The following is a 22221-nucleotide window of genomic DNA, read 5'->3' as shown; positions in this document are numbered from 1 at the left end:
TTGCCTCTTGGATTCCTCAGCAGACAGCTCTATTTCATTAAAAATACATGGGTAGCCAGTAGTTTTGAAATATAGTCACATGAATGAGAGTGTAAGTAACCCTTAAAGTTGCAGAGTGGACGGTGCTGAAACCGCATGCGACTGAAATGATGCTTGTATGAATGCGTCATCTGGGAACTGGCCATGTCACTGAGACCAACTGTGGGCTCCCTTGAATTTGGCCAGTAAAATTCATCCAAAAAGCATTGAGATTCCGCAGCCAGCATCTAACAAGGCATGTGATGCTTTAGCAAACCATAAGCTGTGGTAAAAATAAATGTCACTTAAATCGTAGAAAACATACACAGTGAGGTAGAGCTGGGTTTCTTGCTGTTCCCCTAAAAACCATGTATTTGTACGCACAAGTCTCTGTCAGCATACACCAGCTGCTTGTCTTTGAGATAATTATGCAGCTCCTTTGAACATCAATTTCCCCACTGCAAAATTAGTTTAACAATACTTAATTCACATTCCTATGGGGAAGAGTTGTGTAAAATGCATTAGTTAATTAAATAATTAGCTCTCACTCCTACTGTGTGCTAGGCACAGTAGGCATCCACAGAATCATGGATCCTGAGGGTCAGGCAGGCACAGAGTTTAGAGTTTTCCTTCTCCTGAAGACTAGCCCTTATGAATAGAATTTCTTCACAGTGGTAATTACCATCATAAACATTTCCCCCTTTCACTTAAGACTTCTACTCTGTGGGAGCTTGGTTGATTACAAGAAAACAATAAAAAATACTGTCATCTTTGTCTTTTCAATTCATCTCTGTCTTCTAGGATATTAAGTGTCAGTTGGAATACATTGTTCTAGGATGCTCATCAGCTGGGTGATTTCTGAAGTTGCTCAAAGTGGCCCAAGGCTTTCTGTGATAATCTTAATAGACTAGATAAATTAACTTAGGAAGTATGATTTAAAATATATCACTTTTAGAAAGTCTTAGTTTTTGCTTTTGTTTGGCCGATTGGTTTGTTGTCATTGTTGTTGTTGGCTCAAGAGTCAGTTGGAAACAACCCCATCAGATTGGCGTATGGGCAAACCTATGGGGCATTTTCTTGATTGATGACCAATTTGGGAGGGTCCAGCCCACTGTTATGGTGCCAACCCAGGGCAACTGTCCTGGGTTCTAAAAAGAACAAATCTAAGCAAGTCGGTGATCAGTGGTCACTGATGGTCTCTGATTCAGTTCCTGCCTTTAGTTGCCTGTGTTAAATTCCTGCCCAGACTTACCAGATGGAATCTAGACTTTCTGGAAGATATAAGTATGTTTACTTAAAAATAATTTTACATTCGTAAGTTTTGAAACAATTTGTATAAGGAGATCATAGCAGCAAATACAAGTACATCTTATGTTGTAACTATAGCAACACTGGCTTCCTTTACTTTCGTAAGAACAATACTGCATTGAGCAGTTCAGGGAAGTGTGGACCTGTATGTGTTCTATCTATACATTTAGGTATTGGTAAGGGCCATCATCCAGATCTTATCGCTGCCTCTCCACCACCTTTATTCCTTCCTAAAAACCTATCTCAGTTCACACACACAGACAGACACAGACACACAGACAGACAGACAGACAGACACACACACACACACACACACACACACACACACACACACCAGTCCACTGTCTCTTTCCTTCACTTTTATCTGTAAAACATGGTATCTAGAATAGTCTGGCTTTCCATTTATAGGAGAAAAGGTCGACTTTCCTTTTCAAATGTCATCTCTGAGGCCCTTTTCATGAAAAGAACTAATTAATAAGCCAATTTCCCAGAAATTAATACATCAACACCTCTCGAATACATCAGCACATTTAAGCACATTAATAAGTACATTTGCATTAAAAGTGTGTGACACAGTGGCATATGACAAATGTCAATGAGAGCACTTTAGCCACAGCGATGGAGGTCAGTAGGGAAAACACTTTGGTCTATGGACCTTCCTGTGCCTCAGATCAGATGGCTGAGGCAGCTGTTAATCCACTTGCAGGTGTGAGGCCTGTGCTTTCTGTCATGGTCTTTAAAATCTAACTGTGTGGTCAAATGTCATATAATTCTCTATCCCCATTGCCCCTTTTCCCTCACTATTTAGAACTCCACGCGTGGCAAGCTGGGAAAGATTTCTTCATTCTTCCAGTCTTTAAGCCACAGGCAGATGGGGACTTAAGTGTTAGTACCCAGCTCCTTGCCTGGAGGTGGAGTGACGTGGACTTTACATTGACCACCCCACCCCAAAGCATAGCAGAAACAACCACCAGTTACCTCAAATGGAAACATATAAGTTACTGTTCTGTGGGGTGTCTTTCTTTCTCCACCAGCAGGTCTTGAGCTAGAACCACTCTCAAATTCTGTTCTTGGGTCTGTTTCTGGGACAACACAACAAAAACTAAAACTGTGTGTGGACCTGCATGTGTTCCTTTTTCTGTGAATTTACATACACACCCTTATAGATCACCCTCCGGGGTTATCAGACTACCAAGGATACCAAATCATGAGAGTTTCATCAATCCACTGTGGTTCTTTCTAAACAATGTTTAACTATTTCTGAGTTGTGAGTATTTGCCCATGTCCCACCAACCTGTACCTGCGGTCTGCCTCTGAACACCTCATCCTCCTGTGCTATTATTCATCAGTGCAATAGGTCCCATTATTGTGCAAAATCACCTCAGTCTTTACAAGCTTTTATGTGTGGTTGTATAGTTTATCTTTTAAATCAGTTTGGTTTTCAGAAAGCTAAATGTTTCCAAATGAAAAATGAATTTTTAACAACTCTAACACTCTAATATGACACCCAGTTGCTGTAGTCACTCGCCTGTGACCATTAAACATAATAGCATTTGGAAGAGAAATGTCAGAAAGATTGCTCCAATTGCAAGAAAATGGCTAGGAAGATTTACGTCCTGGAGTTTTTGTTTGTTTGTTTTGTTTTGTTTTGTTTTTCTGTGTTCCTCAAGAAATACAGTTTCCTGCTGGGCTCAGTGGCATATGCCTGCAATCCTGGCACTTGGGAGGACAAGTCAGAGCACTCAAGAGTTCAAGGTCACACTTGGCTCTGTAGGGTTGCTGAGGCTAGCATGCATTACATGAAGCCCTCTCTCAAACAAACCAACAAAACTTCCTACTAGTAAACATGGAAAAACTGAAGCTAAACTTTCCTAAAATATATTAATTTTCTTTGGGCATGGTGGCTTAGGCTAGAGAACTCTGAGTTTGAGGCTAGCCTTATTTACATAAGTTTGAGGGTAACCTCAGCTATACAAAGAGACCCAATCTTAAACAAACACATAACTCCTTTTGACTAGGAGTCCAGCTCATGGTGTCAGCATGCAGATTATATTACTTCCTTAAATGAGCATCTGTCACAATTAGGCAAATTTAGCACAGTAACTGAAGATATAATAATATGAATTTTTAGAAGGGAGCCATCTTTCAATTGTTTAGAGAGCATTTAACACTTGGAAATAAACACGAAACTCTCAAGTCTGATACAGTACCACGTGCCTAAAATTCCAGGTCTTGGGAGGTAGAGGTAGGTCGATAAACAATTCAAAGCCAGGAGCTGAAGTCCAACTTTGAGCAGCATGAGACCTTGTCTCAGACAAAACAAGGCACAAACAAACAAAAGAGAAGCGTTCTTCCAGAATGTAGGCGGCCTGTCTATAGTAAACGGAGTTCATAGGTTTAGAAGGTATGCAGGCAAAGGCAGTGTGAGCAAATTACTTGTGTCCAACTTGTCTTTCTCAAACAATTCTGAATGAATTTTGGTGGCAATAAATAACAAATGAGGATCTTATACCCTTGGGGTCTGTGGTCATCTATTTTTATTTTGGATGAGAGATGTAGTTATTCAAGGCACCTTCTTTATTAGCGCTTCCAACCACCTCGTTTTGTTACTTCCTGGAATGTTCAGTTTCTAATGAAGGTTTGCTCTTCTCACAGTCATTGCCACTTTTCCTTGGGGTAACTGATTAGTGCTGCCTATTTGGTGAGATAAGCTTCTGTCCAAGGTGCCACCTCTCACAATGAGTTTGTCTAGAAGAAAGGCCCTGTAGTGAACACAGACACATCCAATTTCAATTTAACAACAAATAACGTACTTCTCTTGCTTATTTAAGGATGGAAAGCATCTTTCTGTCTGCCTGTCTGTCTCTTTGTCTTCCTTCCTTCCTTCCTCCCTCCTCCCCCCCCCCCTTTCTTTCCATTCTTGGTACTTGGTATGAAGCCCAGGGCCTAGTACATGCCCAGCAAGCACTCTGACACCAAGCTACTCTCTAGCCCACTCAGTTACTTTTTAAAGAAATAAACCCTTCAGGCAGTATATCCAGCTACTCTACATAAAGGCAGCATTACTGACCTATTTGTAACTCTTCAGTGAGTCCTGGACATTCAATTTTTGGTAATTTTTGTCTGTTCCAGTTTGCTTTTCTGCTGCTGTGAGAATACACTCTGACCAGAAGAAACTTGGGAGAAGAAAGGGTTCATTTCATCTGTCCTGGCTGTTTTCTGTCAGCTTGTCACAAGTTAGAGTCATCTGAGAGGAGGGGACCTCAGTGGAGGAAGCTTCCCTAAGATTGGGCTGCAGGCAAGCCTGTGGGACAGGGCAACCTCTTAATTAGTGATTGATGTGCAAGAGATCAGCCCATTGTGGATGGGCTAAGAGAGTAGGCTATGTAAGTCATGAGGAACAAACCAGTAAGCAGCTCCCTCCATGGCCACTGCATCAGCTCTTACCTCCAGGTTTCTGTCTTGTTTGAGGCCCTGTCCTGACTTCCTCAAATGATGAACAGTGATATAGAAGTGTAAGTTTAATAACCCCTTTCCTCGCAATTTGCTTTTGGTCATGGTGTTTCATCCTAGCATCAATAAACCTTCCAGGACCACCTGCCTAGGTATAGTGCCACCCACAGTTGGCTGGGCAGTCTCACGTCAATAATGAGTCAAGACATTATGATCTCAGCAACAGTTCAATTGAGCCTCCTCCCTTGGGTGACTGTAAACTGAGTCAAGTTGATAGGTGATACTATCTAAGACCCTACCCCAATACCCCAGTTGACTTCTACACAGAAAATGGTGGGGATAGAATGAAAACATCAACATATTTCACACTAAATATAAAATTGACCTGGCCATGAGTCACCTTTGCATGGGATTTTTGAACGCAACAGAAACTTGAATGCTTACCTATACTAATCTTTTATTCGACTAGTTTTATGTTGTTTGTATTGGATGTGTAATTGAGGATGGAAAGGGGTGAGTTGGGGGCTGACTCAAAAGAGTCCCATCTGAGTCACCCTGGGATGAGTGAGAAAAGTTGGTAGCCTCAAGGATCTTTTATCTCATGGAAAATAAACATATCCAAGTGTGATTCATGTCTAAGTGTGAGAAATATTAAGCAGAAATATAAAGTGCCGTGACAGCTGGGGGCCAAAAGGAAAGAATTGTCTACAGACACAAAAACTCTTATGAGTCACTTTCTCTGACTCTGTACAAGTTTCTGGAATTCACAACTTTCTCATTGTGAAACTGAGAGCAACTGAGCTATTGGAGTTAAGTGTCTACTGCTATAAGTGCACTCCCTCCCCTCAGCAGGAAACAGAGTTCCTGTGTGTAAAATCAGATTATTGGTCTTCTGCAGTGACTGTAGAACTTACATCTCCTGTTGCCTTATCAGAAAGTCTCTGAGAGCAACTGATGTTCCTTCTGGATAGCAGTGGACCTGGGGCCTCTGGGTTCTGAAATTTAGTTTAGATAACTCTGTGAGAGACATTTCAAGTCTATGCTGCTTGAATCCCATACAGAGGCACCATGGCAAAGGTATCATAGCCACTGCATCAGAAATCCCAGGTTATAACCTCTACAGTATCAGTGAACATCCTTTACATAAAACACAATAGTTGACATTCTTGCAATAGGACACTTTTAAGACATTTTTCTTCTGTAAGGATTTTCCCAGCCTTTATCTTTTCCCACCATAAGGAAACAGCCCTTTTACAACTACCACAATATTTGTTAGATTTGGATTTGTAAAACAGATTTTGTGTGATGTTATCCATTTAAATTGCAGTTACGTGTTACAAAGCCCTTTGGCTCTTCTAGTTCTCTTATGGTGTGGAAATTTATTAAGCCACTGTCCACATGAGAACTGGGCTGCAGAAAGATTTAGCAACGTAACTTAGTACCGTTATATTCGGTAATTAAGTCGGAACTCAGTTCTTATTAAACTTGACAGCATTTTGCCAGCAAGGCCGGTGTAGATGCTATAAACCTTTGTGAGTGGCACCAAGGCTACTGGAATTGCCTGATTTTTACCTTGTGAGAACCCTCCTTTCAATAACTGTCTGCTATATTGAAATTGCCAGGCCTGCATTTCTACTCACAGACTTCTCCATTTCTGGTGCCTTGTAGAGACTCAGACATCTAAAGCAAGAATCATGGGGTAGTAGAGAAGGATTAGCTGGAGACTAATATGAAATTTCTCCATAATTTTGTTGTTTGAGTCAGTCTCCCTCTGTAGTCTAGGCTGGCCTTGAACTCACAAGGTAGCTCAGGCTGCCCTCAATTTCATGGCATCTCATCCCAGTCCTCCTGCCTCATCATTCCATGCACTGGGATCTTAGACTTGGACTACCATGCTCAGGTGTTTGTGCCACTTTTGACATGTGTTACTCTTTTAAAAGTATCTCCCTCTGAAAACGGTGTCACCCATAACTTGAGTTTAAAACTACAAATGATGTACCTGGGGAGATGGCTGCATCCAGAGAGTGTTTGGGACACAAGCGTGAGCACCTGAGCTCTGGTCAGACTCCAACACTCACACTAAATGTTGGTTATGTGGATGCAACCCCATACTGGTGGAACTAAAGCAAGAAGCCTCCTGTCCTTCAATGACAAGCAGGTCTAGCCAGCCAGTGAGCTTCAGAGTCAGGGAGATACCCTCTCTCAAAGAAATAAGGTGGAGAGTGATCAAGGAATACACCCAACAATGACCTCTGGCCTCCATATGTACCTGTGCACATATACATGCATACATGCATAGGCACATGAACATGTACATGCACTAAACCACTCGGACACTGTACTATCAGGAGTTGGAAACGTGGTTAAGTATGGTCACTGCTCTTGCAGAGGACCCAGGTTCAATTCCTAGCACCACACAGGGCAGCTTACCACCACCTGTAACTCCAGTTTCATGGGAATTTTTTTTTTCTCCTGGCCTTTATGAGCTCTTGCACGCACGCACAAGTTGCACACACACAAAAAAAATCTTGCAGCCAAATACACACACAAATAAATAATTCAAACAACAATAGTGTGTTACTTATTTTTCTTATTACTATAAAAATAATATTTGACAAAAACAAAAGGGTTTTTTTTTTTTTTGGCTTACAGTTGCAGAGGAAACAGTCCACCATGGCAATGTGCAGGCAGGAACAGAGGGCAAATGGTCACAGTACAACCATAGTCAGAAAGCAAAGTGATGAATGATTCTCTACAGTCCACATTCCCTTTTTTTGTACAGTCTGTGCCCACCCCAAGCACATGAAATGACATTGTTTTAACATTGAAGATGGATCTTTATACTTCAGTTAGCCAGATTTAGATAGTTCTTCACAGACAGACCTAGAGATCTGTTTCCAAGGTGATTCTATTGTTCCCATATCAACTTGACAAAATTAGGTAGCACACTTCTCCCTCCCTACTCTCTCCATCTCCCTCTCCCCCATCTCTCTCTCCCAACTCTCTCTCTTTCTCTCTCTCTCCCTCTTTGTCTCTCTCTCCCTCTCCCCCCTCTCACCCACCCACTCTCTCTCTCTCTCTCTCTCTCTCTCTCTCTCTCTCTCTCTCTCTCTCTCACTCACACATGCACACACAGCAAAACACAACTTTAATGAAATCCCATACTAATGTTAAATTAAGAGAATTAACCTCAAGAGACTGATATAGTTTCCTCTGTGGCTCTACTGTTGTCAAAGTATTGGTTTACAATTCAAGCAAAAACTGGGTTCAAGTTCAATTCAAGTTGAACTGGGTGCTTTTAGTGAATTTTTAGATTAGAAAGAGATACACACAAAATTATAACATATGTAATTTATAGGTATAATAAGAAACTAAAGATTCTTCAAATGTAAAAATCAAGCAGCAGGCTTAACATAGGGACTGATACGATTAGAGAACACAAAGATAAATAGAAGTTATTCACAGAAAGAGGAACCATATACTGTTCTGGGCTTCAGGGAATGTATTCTAGGCAAAGGGGCAGCCTACTGGAAACTCCTGTGCCCCATGGTATATTTGAGAACTTGGAAGGAAAGGACCAGTGTGAAGGACAGGGAGAGGCACACCATACACTGCCCTTTAGTTATGTACTGAGGCATAATGAGCCATTGGAAGCCTTACAGGCTGTGATGAGCTGTTTTCCTCATGACTGTGTGTTTGTTGGTGAGGCTCATCTGGATGCTTCTTGTGTCTGCTGCACCACTTGACTGAATTCAGCTCTGGACTCCGGGGTCTGTGATCTCATCTGGGTGGATGAAATAGTCAAGCCCTGACTGTTTCTGTACGTGCTCTATGACTCTCTCTCCATGCTCTCTCAAGTCAGTCATCCATTGTGAACGTAAAGGTTAGGAACATGCAAGTCCTATGGAAGGCTAGGTCCAGTCAGAATGTTATTAATAGACAGCAAGCGATATTTAGAGATTTTTCTTTCCATCTCTTAATCAGGGCTTTGATATTAACTTGAGTTTTTCCGATATCACATCAACTTTTGATGAATGTTTCTTCTGGTAAAGTCTTTCCTACCAGAGGACTAGGGGGAGCTACTTGGAGGTCTGCCAGTCACAGACATATTTTTGTACGTCTCTGTATGTTTGTGTATGTATGTATGTAAGTATGTATGTATGTATGTGGTGTGTGTGTGTGTATGTGTGTGTGTGCATGTGTGTGTGTAGTGGGATATACAATGAGATTAAAGACTTAAGGTGTCTTCTATAAAGCATCAGTCTCCGGTGTTAATTTTGGGTATCAATTTGGTCAGACTAAGAAATAACGTTTGTGGGTGGCAAAGTATATTTCTTATTTCTCCCTATCCTTTCAGATATATGTCTGTTATTTTTTCAAAACCATAACAAATTAATATAAATAGCACTATCTGTGGAAATCAAACCGTTTTATATTCCAATCTCATGCATTTTATCACAATATTGTGGTAATCATAATTTCCCAATGGATCAAGAAAGACAATATTACAGAAAGAAATAGCCAGGATTATCTGTGCTATCAAACTGTGTTACTTGAACAGTCACTTGTTAAATTAACATTTTTGTACATCAAAGTTGTCCTAGAGCTTTTTAAAATCATTGGGTCCAGCAAGATGGCTCGGTGGGTAAAGACACTTGCTGCCAAGCCTAACAATGTGAGTTGCAGCCTGGGAAATCCTTTGATGGAAGTCCTCTGACCTGCATGTATACACATTTGCACATTCATGAACCCATGAACACACACATACACAAACCTAGAATTTTTTAAATGTAATTTTAAATGTAAAACATATGAGATGTGGATATTTTTTTTTCTGTGAGAATATTGTGAGACATTTCCATAGTCTTAGGGAACATGTGCCAAAATGGAACTGTGTAGAAAGTAAAAGTAGTTTGAAAAGAACCTCATGTGTTTCTATAAGGCTTTATGTATGATTAGGACTGAATCCAACTGCCAACTATTAGCCAGTCTGATCTTCCAGGTGGTAGAATGCCTCGGTACTACCACAGAAAATAATACGGGTAAAGAATTATGCTTCTCAATCATTGAGAAAGGTCATAAATGAAAAGTTGTTTTAAATTGGAAATAGGTTTCTCAAGAAATTTAATTTTACTGAAACTCGAGTGGTTTATTTCTCAAAACAGAAGGCAGCTTTTGCTACTTCCAGATATTGTTCAAGTAAGTAATAAAAAAGAAGGCGTTGGGCAGACACAAGGCTGCTGGTTATGATGGTTTCGTTGGGATGAGTCATAGATGAACTAGAACAGAGGTTCAGTTTTAGAGATGTAGATATCTGATCACAAAGATTGCTTCTGTTTGTGATTTCCCTCACAAAAAGTGCATGAGGAGAGTTAGTTTATTGCTTCTCATGATTCTCTGGGTTGGCTGGGACCAGCAGCCAGGGCTTCTTACAACATGCTCTGGCCTAGCTCAGGAACACTGGGGATCACAAGGTGGTGCCGCATCCTCCAGGGTCTCTCCTAATTCCCCTTGGTCACCAGCATGCTTCTGTAAGCTTCCTTACAGCTCTGTGCCTGGCTTCCAAAGATGAGCCGAGAAGTCATGGCCTTGCCAAGGCCCATGCTGACACATGATCTTGATCTCATCTCTTTGGCTAAAGCAAGACATCAGCTTAGGCCTAAGTGAGAGGAGAGGAATTTGTCTTCACCCATTGTGAGAGGTGACAATCCATTTGAAATCATTTCTGATTCGTCAGAGAAACACCAGTTCATTTCCTCATTTAAGTCAGGGTGTATTTACCACATTCCTCCATCACCAGAGCCTGAGCAAGAAGACTCTTTCCTCTCTTTCAGCTTTGTTACTGATGAATTTTGCAGTCCTAGCTGCATTTACTTCATCTCCATGACTTATCTTTTCCATTTGAACTGAAAATAATGATGGTCAATTTCTCTATGTTATGTTTCTTATGTGGAACCTGGATTTAAGCACACACACACACACACACACACACACACACACACACACTCACACACACACTCATACTCACACACACTCACACACACACTCACACACACACTCATACTCACACACACACACTTACACACACACTCATACTCACACACACACACTGTAACACACACACACATACTCACACACACACACACACTCACACACACACTCACACACACACTCACACACACACACTCACACACACACTCATACTCACACATACTCACACTCACACACACACTCACACACACTCTCTCACACACACACTAACACACACACACTCATACTCACACACACACACACACACACACACTCACACACACTCACACACACTCATACTCACACACACACACTCACACACACACTCATACTCACACACACACTCTCTCTCTCACACACACACACACACACCCCTTGAAAGCAGCAGGAGGACTAGGCTATTGGACTGTTTAGGGGAGGAGGGTGAACAGCAGCAGGAGGAGGGGGAGGACGGTGATCTGATGAAAAATGGGAGCAAGGGGTTAAATCTCTCAAAGAAACCCATTGTTTCAGACATTGAAAATAAAATAGTATTTTATTTGTTTTTTGGTCTTTGGAAGCCATCTGTGAAATTTTATCTTTTAATTTTTATTAATTTTGATATTACCATGGTAACTTCGAATGGAGTAATACCATTGAAGAACAAAGAACAGCTATATAACAGCTCGGAAGTTAGTTGTTAGTTTAAACTTTTGAGGCAAGTGAAGCCAAGGAAATTACCACTTGCCCATTCAGCTACATAATGGCAGATCCTGTTTTTACCAGCAAAAGCTTAAATTCCCTCATTATATATTTGTTTTCTAGAACCATATGAAGTTTCCTTCCTTGCCTTTATTTTACTTAAGTCAAAGTCTCACACTCTGACCCAAAATACCCCGGAACTCTTACCCTTCCCACCTTTTGTTCCGAGCACTGGATTTTCACGCATGTATTATCATACTCAGCACACTATTCTGTCTGTGTGTGACATGTGTAGGCATGCACACCTCTGTGTGTGTGTGTGTGTGTGTGTGTGCACATGTCCATGCATCACGTGCACTGGCCCGAGGAGGACATTAGGTATCCTCCTCAGTGGCTCTCCGTTTTTGTCCCTTGAGACAGCATCTCTTGCTGAACCCGGAGCTCACTGTCTCCCATTTTTTCAGTGAGGCTGCTGACCAGGTAGACCCACTAATCCTCCTTGTCTCTGCTTTGCTTCAAGTGCTGCGGTCTACAGAGCCACATGGTCACACCTCGTTTTTATGTGACTGATGGGGATCCAAACTCTTGGTATCATGCTTGCCTAGCGAGCACTTTGTCTACTCAGCCGTCTCTCACCTGAATGGTTCCCCCACCACCACCTCTGGAAACACAATTTATACAAATTTGTAAGATATGCCCCCCCTTTTTTTTGTTAGACAGAGTCTCACTATATAACCCTAGCTGGATTGGAACTTGTATGTAGACCAGGCTGACCTCAAAATCACAGCAGTCTACCTGCTCTTGCCACCTCTGCAGTACCACACCTGACTAAGTCAGTTTTCTATTCCATGTTCCGTCAACAATTCAGATACTACAGTGGAGCGTTACAATTGAGTTGTCTGTGTCAAGTTCTGTAGCTTATCAGCTCATCCATGGACCCCACATTTAATATGCATCATACACTTCCATTCTCCATTCTGCAGGGCTCATTGTCTGATTTAAAGCCAGAATTTTTTTGTTATTGTTCTTCTTCCTTACCTTAGGTGTTTCCTGCCCCAATTTTTCCCAAACTGAAGCCAGTCATGTATCCCCCAACACCAGGTGCATGTCTCTGTCTTTCACACGATTCAATTACACTTTTTGTTCTTGATCACTTAGCTCTTTCTGCGACATCTGCAAACCAGTAAAAATAAAATACATATTTTTTTCTCTTTTCAGTTCTCTAAATGTAGCATAGGATCATAAAGGCAGTAACTTTACACATATAGTAAAGTTGTGTGAGTGCCATTTCTCTATATGCATTTATAGCCAAAGTTTTTCACAGAAGAAGTCATAACCAAAAACCCATTCATTAAAGCCATCTTTGCAAGTGTTGTTCACCTCTTGGGATTTCAGTTGCAAACTCCAATCTTCCCAACATCAACTCCAGCACTCAATCCAAACCATTTCAGAATCCAACAAATAGATAGTACTGGTAGAACATATGCCTTTGTTCTCCTTAAATATTTAAAAAAAATCAAAAAGTTATTTATGCTTAATAAATTTCTAGTGCTCTTTGTGTAATGTAACTTGGTCTCTGGTCAGCTTGCTAGAGTAAAGGCAGTTCAGTCACCAAAGATACAGGCGGCGGGTCAACTTTCAATCAAAAGGTTAGTAAGTGGACCATGCTTCCAATACCTGAGAATATGAGAAAGCCAATACCTGAGACTGTTGGAGCACGCAGAGTTTATTCGTCTACAAATGGCCTACTTCACAGCATATTATACTAATGTAGAGTATCAGCTTTCCTAAGGTCTAAATGAAATAAGGTCTGCAGGTAGCAGGACACTTGGATGATAGTAAGTTCTGAACAGGTATTAATGGTGGTTATTATTATTAAAGTCACTATGAAATATGTGCTATACATGTACTGAAGAAGTATAATTATTTTTATGACCCTTGAAATTACTATTTATACTAACCTACCTACTTTTCATTGTATTTAGTAAAAGCTGATAGTACTTAGGCCCCTTACTTACCTATAATTTGCTAAAAGAAATTATCTTCTTCTGCTAAGATTCTATTATTTTATTGACTACAATAGACATATATAATGGTTTTCTTTTGTATAAAGTAGCATGGTCATGGAAATTCATATTAGTGCTTCCTTCAGGTACTGCATAGCTTAAGTACAGTATACACAAAGTTATTTACAACATGGACAAAAATATGATAAGTAGTCACAGCATGTCATTGAGTAGGGTCTATGTTAAGAGATTTACAGTTACATCATGTAATGCCATTTAATCTCAATATATCTATTAATTAAACATAATTGTTAAAGACAAATATTGGATGATTTAATTGACTCCTTTAAACATAAGTAGAAAAACAATTTTTAAAATGTTCTTTAATTTAACAATCTAGTATTTTGAGCCTGAATACTTATTTACTGTATTCTTATGCTTTTGAAAAGAATTTTAATCAAATATGAAGATTTATTGATAATGCATTTGATATTAATCTGATGAAATAAAGTAAAGGGAATTTTTTATTCTAGGAAAAGAGCGTTATTAACAAACATGCTGAAAAATTATTTCTCAGAGCCAGAGGTAAAGATGAACACTGGTTTTCCAAGTCTCTTGGGGACCAGGACAGAAGGGATTTTAAATTCAAGCTGTATATACATAATGAACTCAAACTGAAAAAAATGATAGTAAATGTAAAAGGAGAAGTTTTGTATTTCAAACAATCAAATGACATTTGAGAAGATAGAATCATGTTAAAAATATTAAGAATGGATAAGGACTAGAAGATGGAGCAGTGTGTGACAGGACCTTTGACAATTCCTGTTTGCTTGTGTTCAGTACTTGGGACTCACATGTTGGAAGGGGAAAATGACCTCCTGCTCGTTGTCCTCTGACCTTCATATGTGTGGTAGCATGTGTACATCCATATCCATACCCTTCACACACACACACACACACACACACACACACACACACACACACACACACACATGTGCACGCATGTGCATGCACATGCACCCACTAAGCAAAGTAAAAGATAATTTTAAAAATTAGTACAGAGAGCTGGGGATATAGCTCGATGCTAGAGTACTTGACTATCATTCATGAGATTTAATTCCTAGTAATTCAAAAGAAAAAGCTGTTTACAAATGTCTCCACAGAATGACTTTTCAATGTTTTACGTTGATTATTTACTTCTATACAAGCCCAGTGTTATTTATTAAATTATTTGGGATCTCTGTGGCCAAGCAGATGCACAACAGATAGGTTAACATCATTGAAGATCTTTCTTAGTTGCCATGGTGCTTTGCATCTGCAATCCCTGCCCTAGGGAAACTGGAGAAAGAGGTCTGTGAGTTTGATGGGCTTCCCTCCCAATTCCTATGCTAATGTATACAAGTTCACTGAGTTGTATAGACTTTGTGTGTGGTTAATTTTGGCATGTGATATTTTCATTTGCAAGTTTTAAAAATTATTTATTTATTTATTTATTATAAATACACTGTAGCTGTCTTCAGACACACCAGAAGATGACATCAGATCTCATTACAGATGGTTGTGAGCCACCATGTAGTTGGTGGGATTTGAACTCAGGATCTCTGGAAGTACATTCAGTGTTCTTAACCGCTGAGCCATCCATCTCTTCAGCCCCTGCATGTTTTTTTAATAGCAAACCTTAAAAGAACTTTTAAAAATGAATGACAACAATAAAAATCTTTATGTTTTCTGTGTTCAATTTTCCATTGCTCATAATTTTATTACATCCTTTACCTTAAGATTTTCTTGGGTTGATTTTAAAATGTAAACATCTGTGCAACAACTATTGAGCACCTGCCATTTTGCTGGGCATTAAGCTAAAGGTCTCGATTGTCTACCTGACTTCAGGATGATAATGGACTGGGGCAAATGTTTGTCCTTAAAGAACCAAAGAACAAATATTTCACATGTGTGTGCCACGTTGTCTCTGATAAATCTGCTCAGCCATGCCAGTATATCAGGGAAAGAGCTACAGATAATTCAGTGAGCATGAGTCTAATCCACTGCAAGTTGATTTATAAAACTCAGCACTGAGCCACTGACAGTCGTTTGCTGCTCTAAGACATAGCCCATACATTACAGCCAGTGACAATGCAGTAATTGTTATGGGAGAATCACACACAAGGCATCCCAGGAGAACTAAAACAGGCATCTAGATGTTCTCTCAGAGGGCATTTTGTCTGACCTTCATCTTAAAATTCTGGAGAAATCCATAAAATGTCATGCTGAAATGTATTCTAAGAACAAAGACTGTTGCTATCTATCTGTTACCTTAAAACTTTTCTCAGGATTTCCAAACCGGATTGGCTGGAATTTTAGTTCCTTGGTGAATTAATCAATATATCTTAGGAAATGAGTTACATAACTCAGTGTATTTGAAAAATAGTCATTTCAGCCTGGAGGTAGCCCTTTGTAGTGTGACTTCCCCACCAATAAAGACATTCAATTAAAGACTCCCAGTAAAGAAAAAGTCCAAATTCTATAAATCAGAAACTCATGTATTCATACAGCCTGTCTCATCTGCTGATAGTTTTCAAAGAGTGCTTTTCACAGTGTGGTTTTCTAAAACCACCTTAAATTAAGGATCAGGAGGAAGTCTAGGGCCAGTGTACAGGTGGCTCCATCCAAAGGTATATTAAACAGGTGTTCCTTAGCATGGGAAGTGCTGGACTAGCATGCAAGCAAGGTAAGAGTTAGACCTAGTGTCCAAAGTCCAACAGAAGTAAAAAAACATGCTTTAGGTTCTGGGGAGACAATGCCATTTTAGATTACGAAGTGTAGACTCCAGACAATATCATTTCTAGCTGTTTCCTGGCCATAAGAATTGAGGATTCTGGCATTTCACAGGTTGGAGTGAGAAATAATAACAATAAAAAATATCCTTCAGTTCATCATCTAGGCTTATGACCACCAGTATACTTTTTAAACATTTTTAAAGTCACGTGCTCCTTTTCTGTAGCAGCAGTGAGATGCCATTTGTTTAAATGCCATCAAATCCCCTGCTATTTCACTTTGATGTGGGCATAGAAAACTGTGATTTCATAGCAAAGATTTGGGACTGTGTGACTTTTCTGGATAAGTCACAGGATTGGATGCTATTAAGCACTTCTTAGTTGGTTTCCTAAACTGTGCACTAAGTGCCTTCCTGCCTGGTAGTTATTAGACAGCTGCACTGGAGCATCCTGACCTCTGCTTGGGACAGCATGCTATCAGAGGGCTTTAAAGTGGTTGTTGTAACAGCCAGACATAAGATTCTGATGAATCAGGCTCAGTGTTGCACATAGATCTGGTACTCAGAAGGCTAAAGAAGATTTCCATGAGCTCAGGACCAGGTTGGCCTACATAGTAAGTGGCAGGCTAGCCATGGCTACACTGTCTTTAAATAAATAAATAAATAAATAAATAAATAAATAAATAAATAAATAGTACTAACTGAGTCAATCGGTAGCAATACCTTCCTGTTCTGAATTTATTGACTAAAGCTGCCTCAGTGAACGGTGCTTGAGGCTCCAAATCAACAGCAAGCAGAATACTGCATAGAAAAAAAACAAAAGGCAGGCCATGAGGCATGCATTCTGAAACTGAAGAGATGCTTCCTTCTATAAGCTGATCGGGACATCCCCCCGACAGGATGGAGTGGGCCACAAGCGTAGCGTGTAAGACAAAAATCTCATTGCCCTGTGAGAAGCCAGGGATGTAGGTGCTCTTGTAAGGTGCGCACAATGTACAATTCTTTGTGTGACCCTGGGTCAAACCGTTACTCCTTCGCTGCATATGCTTTCATGGCTATCGCTTTAATTTGCATGTTTTAAGTACCTGTGATATGACACGCTCTATGTTAAGTGTAGTGTTATACAAGCTAAATTATATGTCCCTGTAATTGAGTGCTTACCCTATGGCATCCCCATCACTAAGTGCCTTGTATTTATTAGTAATGACAGCAACTCCATAGGCTAGGTTTTTGTTGTTTTAATTTTTCAATGAAGAAAGCTACTTGGCTTTAATAGCTTGCCTGTAGCTGTAGGAAATGGAGGTTCTGGGATTCAGAATAAGCTTGTGTCTGATCCTAAAGTTTCTGCAATTAGTCATCAGACAGTAATGAGTTCTGCTAATGAATTTGCATATCATTGGAAGAACGCAAATATGCTAATAGGTTTGACCCACGTGTACGCTGCCTGGGCGAATGCTTGCCTAGCCAGGGAAGAGTGTCAGGACCACTTTCTTGATTTTTGTAGATGTCTCTGTAAATTGTGAGGATTCAAAGCATTCTAGGACATGATGTAGGATGAGTATCTTTGCAGCACCTCAGGAAATAAGCAGGATTAGCCTTGTGATTTTAGCTATTATTTCACATTACCACTTATGAAATGAAAATCGTTGATTGATAAGACAAGTCTACTCCATATTAAAATCATCTAGATAGTTGCTAAAAAGATAAGTATTAAAAGCCAGTTATTGTAGCACATGCCTATAATGCCTATAATCCCAGCACGTGGGAACTGGAGGCAAGAGAATCTGTAGTCCCAGATCGTTCTTGCTTTATTGCTAAGTTTGAAGCAAGCCTGTGCTGCGTGAGGCCCTGTCTCCTGTGTCGAATCATAGAAATCAATCCTGAAGTTATCTGAGATGAGATATAAAGGCTTTAAGATATAAGGACTTGTCTAGGTTTGCTGTTACATATAGATCACCTCAGCACACAGAAGGAAGAGACAGGAAGGAAGATCTCTTGTAATTGCTGGTCTCCTAGTCCAGCCAAATTAGTGATCTCCAGGTTCAGTTAGATACTCTGTATCAAAAAGTCAGAAGAAAGATAACCAACTTTAGTACACACACACACACACACACACACACACACACACACACACACACTTATATGAACCCCCCCCCATTCACACGTTACACACCCACCCAAATAAAAAATTAGATACAAAGCCTCAAATATTGTATTCATTCTAGTTGTATCTACCTGTCTGAGAAAACTACATGGGGGCTAGAGAAATGGCTCAGTAGTTAAGAGCACTGACTCTTCTTCTTGAGGTCCTGAGTTCAATTCCTAGCAACCACATGGTGGCTCAAAACCATCTGTAATGGGATCTGATGACCTCTTCTGGTGTGTCTGAAGACAGCTACAGTGTACTCGTATAAATAAAATAAATAAATCTTTTTCAAAAAAAAAGAAAGAAAACTACATCATCAAATTCTAGAGACAGTGAACAGGATAGTTGTAGCTAGAGGTGGTTTTATGAGAGTAGTTTTAGGATTGTCCTTCTTTTCACATATATGTTGGTGAAGGTACCTAGTGCTTTAATTTTAAAGCAATATGTTTATATTCTTATAGGTTATTTTGTAGCGTCTTTTTGAGATTACTTGATACAGATTATTTATTTTTATATTAGAGATTAAAATCATGGGATTTTGGTGAGCTAGAATTATTTGCCTTTTTATTGCACACCTATGACCCATTGTGGAAAACGCTGAGCTAAAGGTATGGTAGCTCTTTTAAATAAGGGTTGCAGGAATAATAACAGATTTCTATTTCTCTTTTAGTCCTTTAAAATTTCATGAACTCTTATGGAGTGATTATTATTGATTATTCTCTCACCTAGGTTTTTCCCTCCCTATGGTGAGATACCAATAGAATACACCTCAGCTAGATCCTTTTTGACCATACATCAGGACTCTAAATTTTCCTGAATTTAACAGCCCCGAGCTCACCCTCTAGGTCTGCTCTAGCTTATTTCCAGCTTCTCCCCTGTAGGTTTCTTACTCTTTCACCTGTGTATTGTCCAAATCACAGTAGCTGTGTGTTTGGAGGATGCTACATGTGGGAGATGGGAGTTGGTTGTTATGGGAGCCAGAGGAGTGTTGGAGATGGGGCCGGAGAATAGTCTATTGAAATGTGTTATTGTAATAATTCCTTATATTCTTCCTTTTTTTCTAAATATATGTGTGGGTTTTTTTTCCATTCTCTGGTCTCAGATTTCTTTGTTATTACCAGAGTCTTCAAGTTGAAAAGACTCCTCATAACTATTTTAAAAGCCTAACTTCACTTGAAAAAGGGTATTTGGTGGCCCTGTGTTCCATCCTATAGGTGACTGTGAGCATCCACTTCTGTATTTGCTAGGCTTTGGGGGACATTTCTCCAACAGTAGCTGTGCTGTTTAGTTTTTGTCAATGTGACACAAAGCAGAGTAACCCGGAAAGGCAGAATCTTAGCTGAAGAATTGCCTCCATCCTTTTGGTCTGGGGGTATATCTCGGCTGCATTTTCTTGATTAATGATTGATATGGGAGGGCTCAGCCTCCTCTGGGCAGTAGGAACTCTGGGTAGACGGTCCTTACAAAAGCAAGCCAAGTATGCCAATGTTCAGCACTGCTTCAAGGTCTCTGTTTCAGCTCCTAACTGCAAGATCCCCTGCCCCCGCCCCGAGTTCCTTCCCTGGCTTTACTTGAACATGGACTCTAACTTGCAAGCCAAATGAACCCCTTCCTCCTCAAGTTGGTTTTAGTCATTGTGTGTGTGTTACAGCAGCAGTAAGTAAACTCGGACAGTGACTTTCTCTGGATGGGATGTTTTAGGAAACAACTTGAAGCAACAGGGTTCTGAGGCTGACCAAATGTTGCCTTCCTATTCTGGGACAACAAAAGCTGAAAGTTAGTGGACTGCAAGTGCCCTTTGTGTTCTTGATATCAAGGACAATAGAAAGTGCTCCCTACTTCTGAAGCATAAAATGTCTTCAAATTGTGTTAAGAGATATAAACAATACATGTAATTAAATCTCACTGCAAAAGGAGAATTGTTAACATATATTCATGGATTGGCAGGATCAACATTGTAAAAATGGCTATCTTGCCAAAAGCAATCTACAGATTCAATGCAATCCCCATCAAAATTCCAACTCAATTCTTCAACGAATTAGAAAGGGCTATCGGCAGATTCATCTGGAATAACAAAAAACCTAGGATAGCAAAAACTCTTCTCAAGGATAAAAGAACCTCTGGTGGAATCACCATGCCGGACCTAAAACTGTACTACAGAGCAATTGTGATCAAAACTGCATGGTACTGGTATAGTGACAGACAAGTAGACCAATGGAACAGAATTGAAGACCCAGAGATGAACCCACACACCTATGGTCACTTGATCTTTGACAAGGGAGCTAAAACCATCCAGTGGAAAAAAGACAGCATTTTCAACAAATGGTGCTGGCACAACTGGCGGTTATCATGTAGAAGAATGCGAATTGATCCATTTCTATCTCCTTGTACTAAGGTCAAATCTAAGTGGATTAAGGAACTCCACATAAAACCAGAGACACTAAAACTTATAGAGGAGAAAGTAGGGAAAAGCCTCGAAGATACGGGTACAGGGGAAAAATTCCTGAATAGAACAGCAATGGCTTGTGCTGTAAGATCGAGAATCGATAAATGGGACCTCATAAAATTGCAAAGCTTCTGCAAAGCAAAAGACACCGTCAATAAGACAAAAAGGCCACCAACACATTAGGAAAGGATCTTTACCTATCCCAAATCAGATAGGGGACTAATATCCAATATATATAAAGAACTCAAGAAGGTGGACTCCAGAAAATCAAATAACCCCATTAAAAAATGGGGCTCAGAGCTGAACAAAGAATTCTCACCTGAGGAATACCGAATGGCAGAGAAGCACCTGAAAAAATGTTCAACATCCTTAATCATCAGGGAAATGCAAATCAAAACAACACTGAGATTCCGCTTCACTCCAGTCAGAATGGCTAAGATCAAAAACTCAGGTGACAGCAGATGTTGGCGAGGATGTGGAGAAAGGGGAACACTCCTCCATTGTTGGTGGGATTGCAAGCTTGTACAACCACTCTGGAAATCAGTCTGGCGGTTCCTCAGAAAATTGGACATAGTACTACTGGAGGATCCCACAATACCTCTCCTGGGCATATATCCAGATGTCCCAACCGGTAAGAAGAACACATGCTCCACTATGTTCATAGCAGCCTTGTTTATAATAGCCAGAAGCTGGAAAGAACCCAGATGCCCCTCAACAGAGGAATGGATACAGAAAATGTGGTACATTTACACAATGGAATACTACTCAGCTATTAAAAAAAATGAATTTATGAAATTCCTAAGCAAATGGATGGACCTGGAGGGTATCATCCTGAGTGAAGTAACCCAATCACAAAGGAACTCGCACAATATGTACTCACTGATAAGTGGATAATAGCCCAGAAACTTAGGATACCCAAGATATAAGATACAACTTGCCAAACGCATGAAATTCAAGAAGAACGAAGACCAAAGTGTGGACACTTTACCCTTTCTTAGAAATGGGAACAAAACACCCATAGAAGGAGTTACAGAGACAAAATTTGGAGCTATGATGAAAGGATGGACCATCTAGTGATTGCCATATGCAGGGATCCATCCCATAATCAGCTTCCAAATGCTGACACCATTGCATACACAAGCAAGATTTCGCTGAAAGGACCCAGTTATAGCTCTCTCTTGTGAGACTATGCCGGGGCCTAGCAAACACAGAAGTGGATGATCACAGTCAGCTATTGGATGGGTCACACGGCCCCTAATGGAGGAGCTAGAGAAATTACCCAAGGAGCTATAGGGAACTGCAACCCTATAGGTGGAACAACAATATGAACTAACCAGTACCCGGGAGCTCTTGTCTTTAGCTG

At 40.2% G+C, this 22221-nt stretch overlaps 1 protein-coding gene across 3 annotated transcripts in view; it reads left to right on the top strand.

The window, feature by feature from the left end:
* The window catches only part of Prkg1 (protein kinase, cGMP-dependent, type I), a 1200782-nt gene that overhangs the window by 835466 nt on the left and 343095 nt on the right, over positions 1-22221 (top strand). The gene's annotated exons all lie outside the window — the stretch shown is intronic.

The sequence above is a fragment of the Mus musculus genome, chromosome 19, assembly GCF_000001635.26.
Source record: "Mus musculus strain C57BL/6J chromosome 19, GRCm38.p6 C57BL/6J".
NCBI lineage: Eukaryota > Metazoa > Chordata > Mammalia > Rodentia > Muridae > Mus > Mus musculus.
This window is presented reverse-complemented; position numbering and strand designations above follow the sequence as displayed.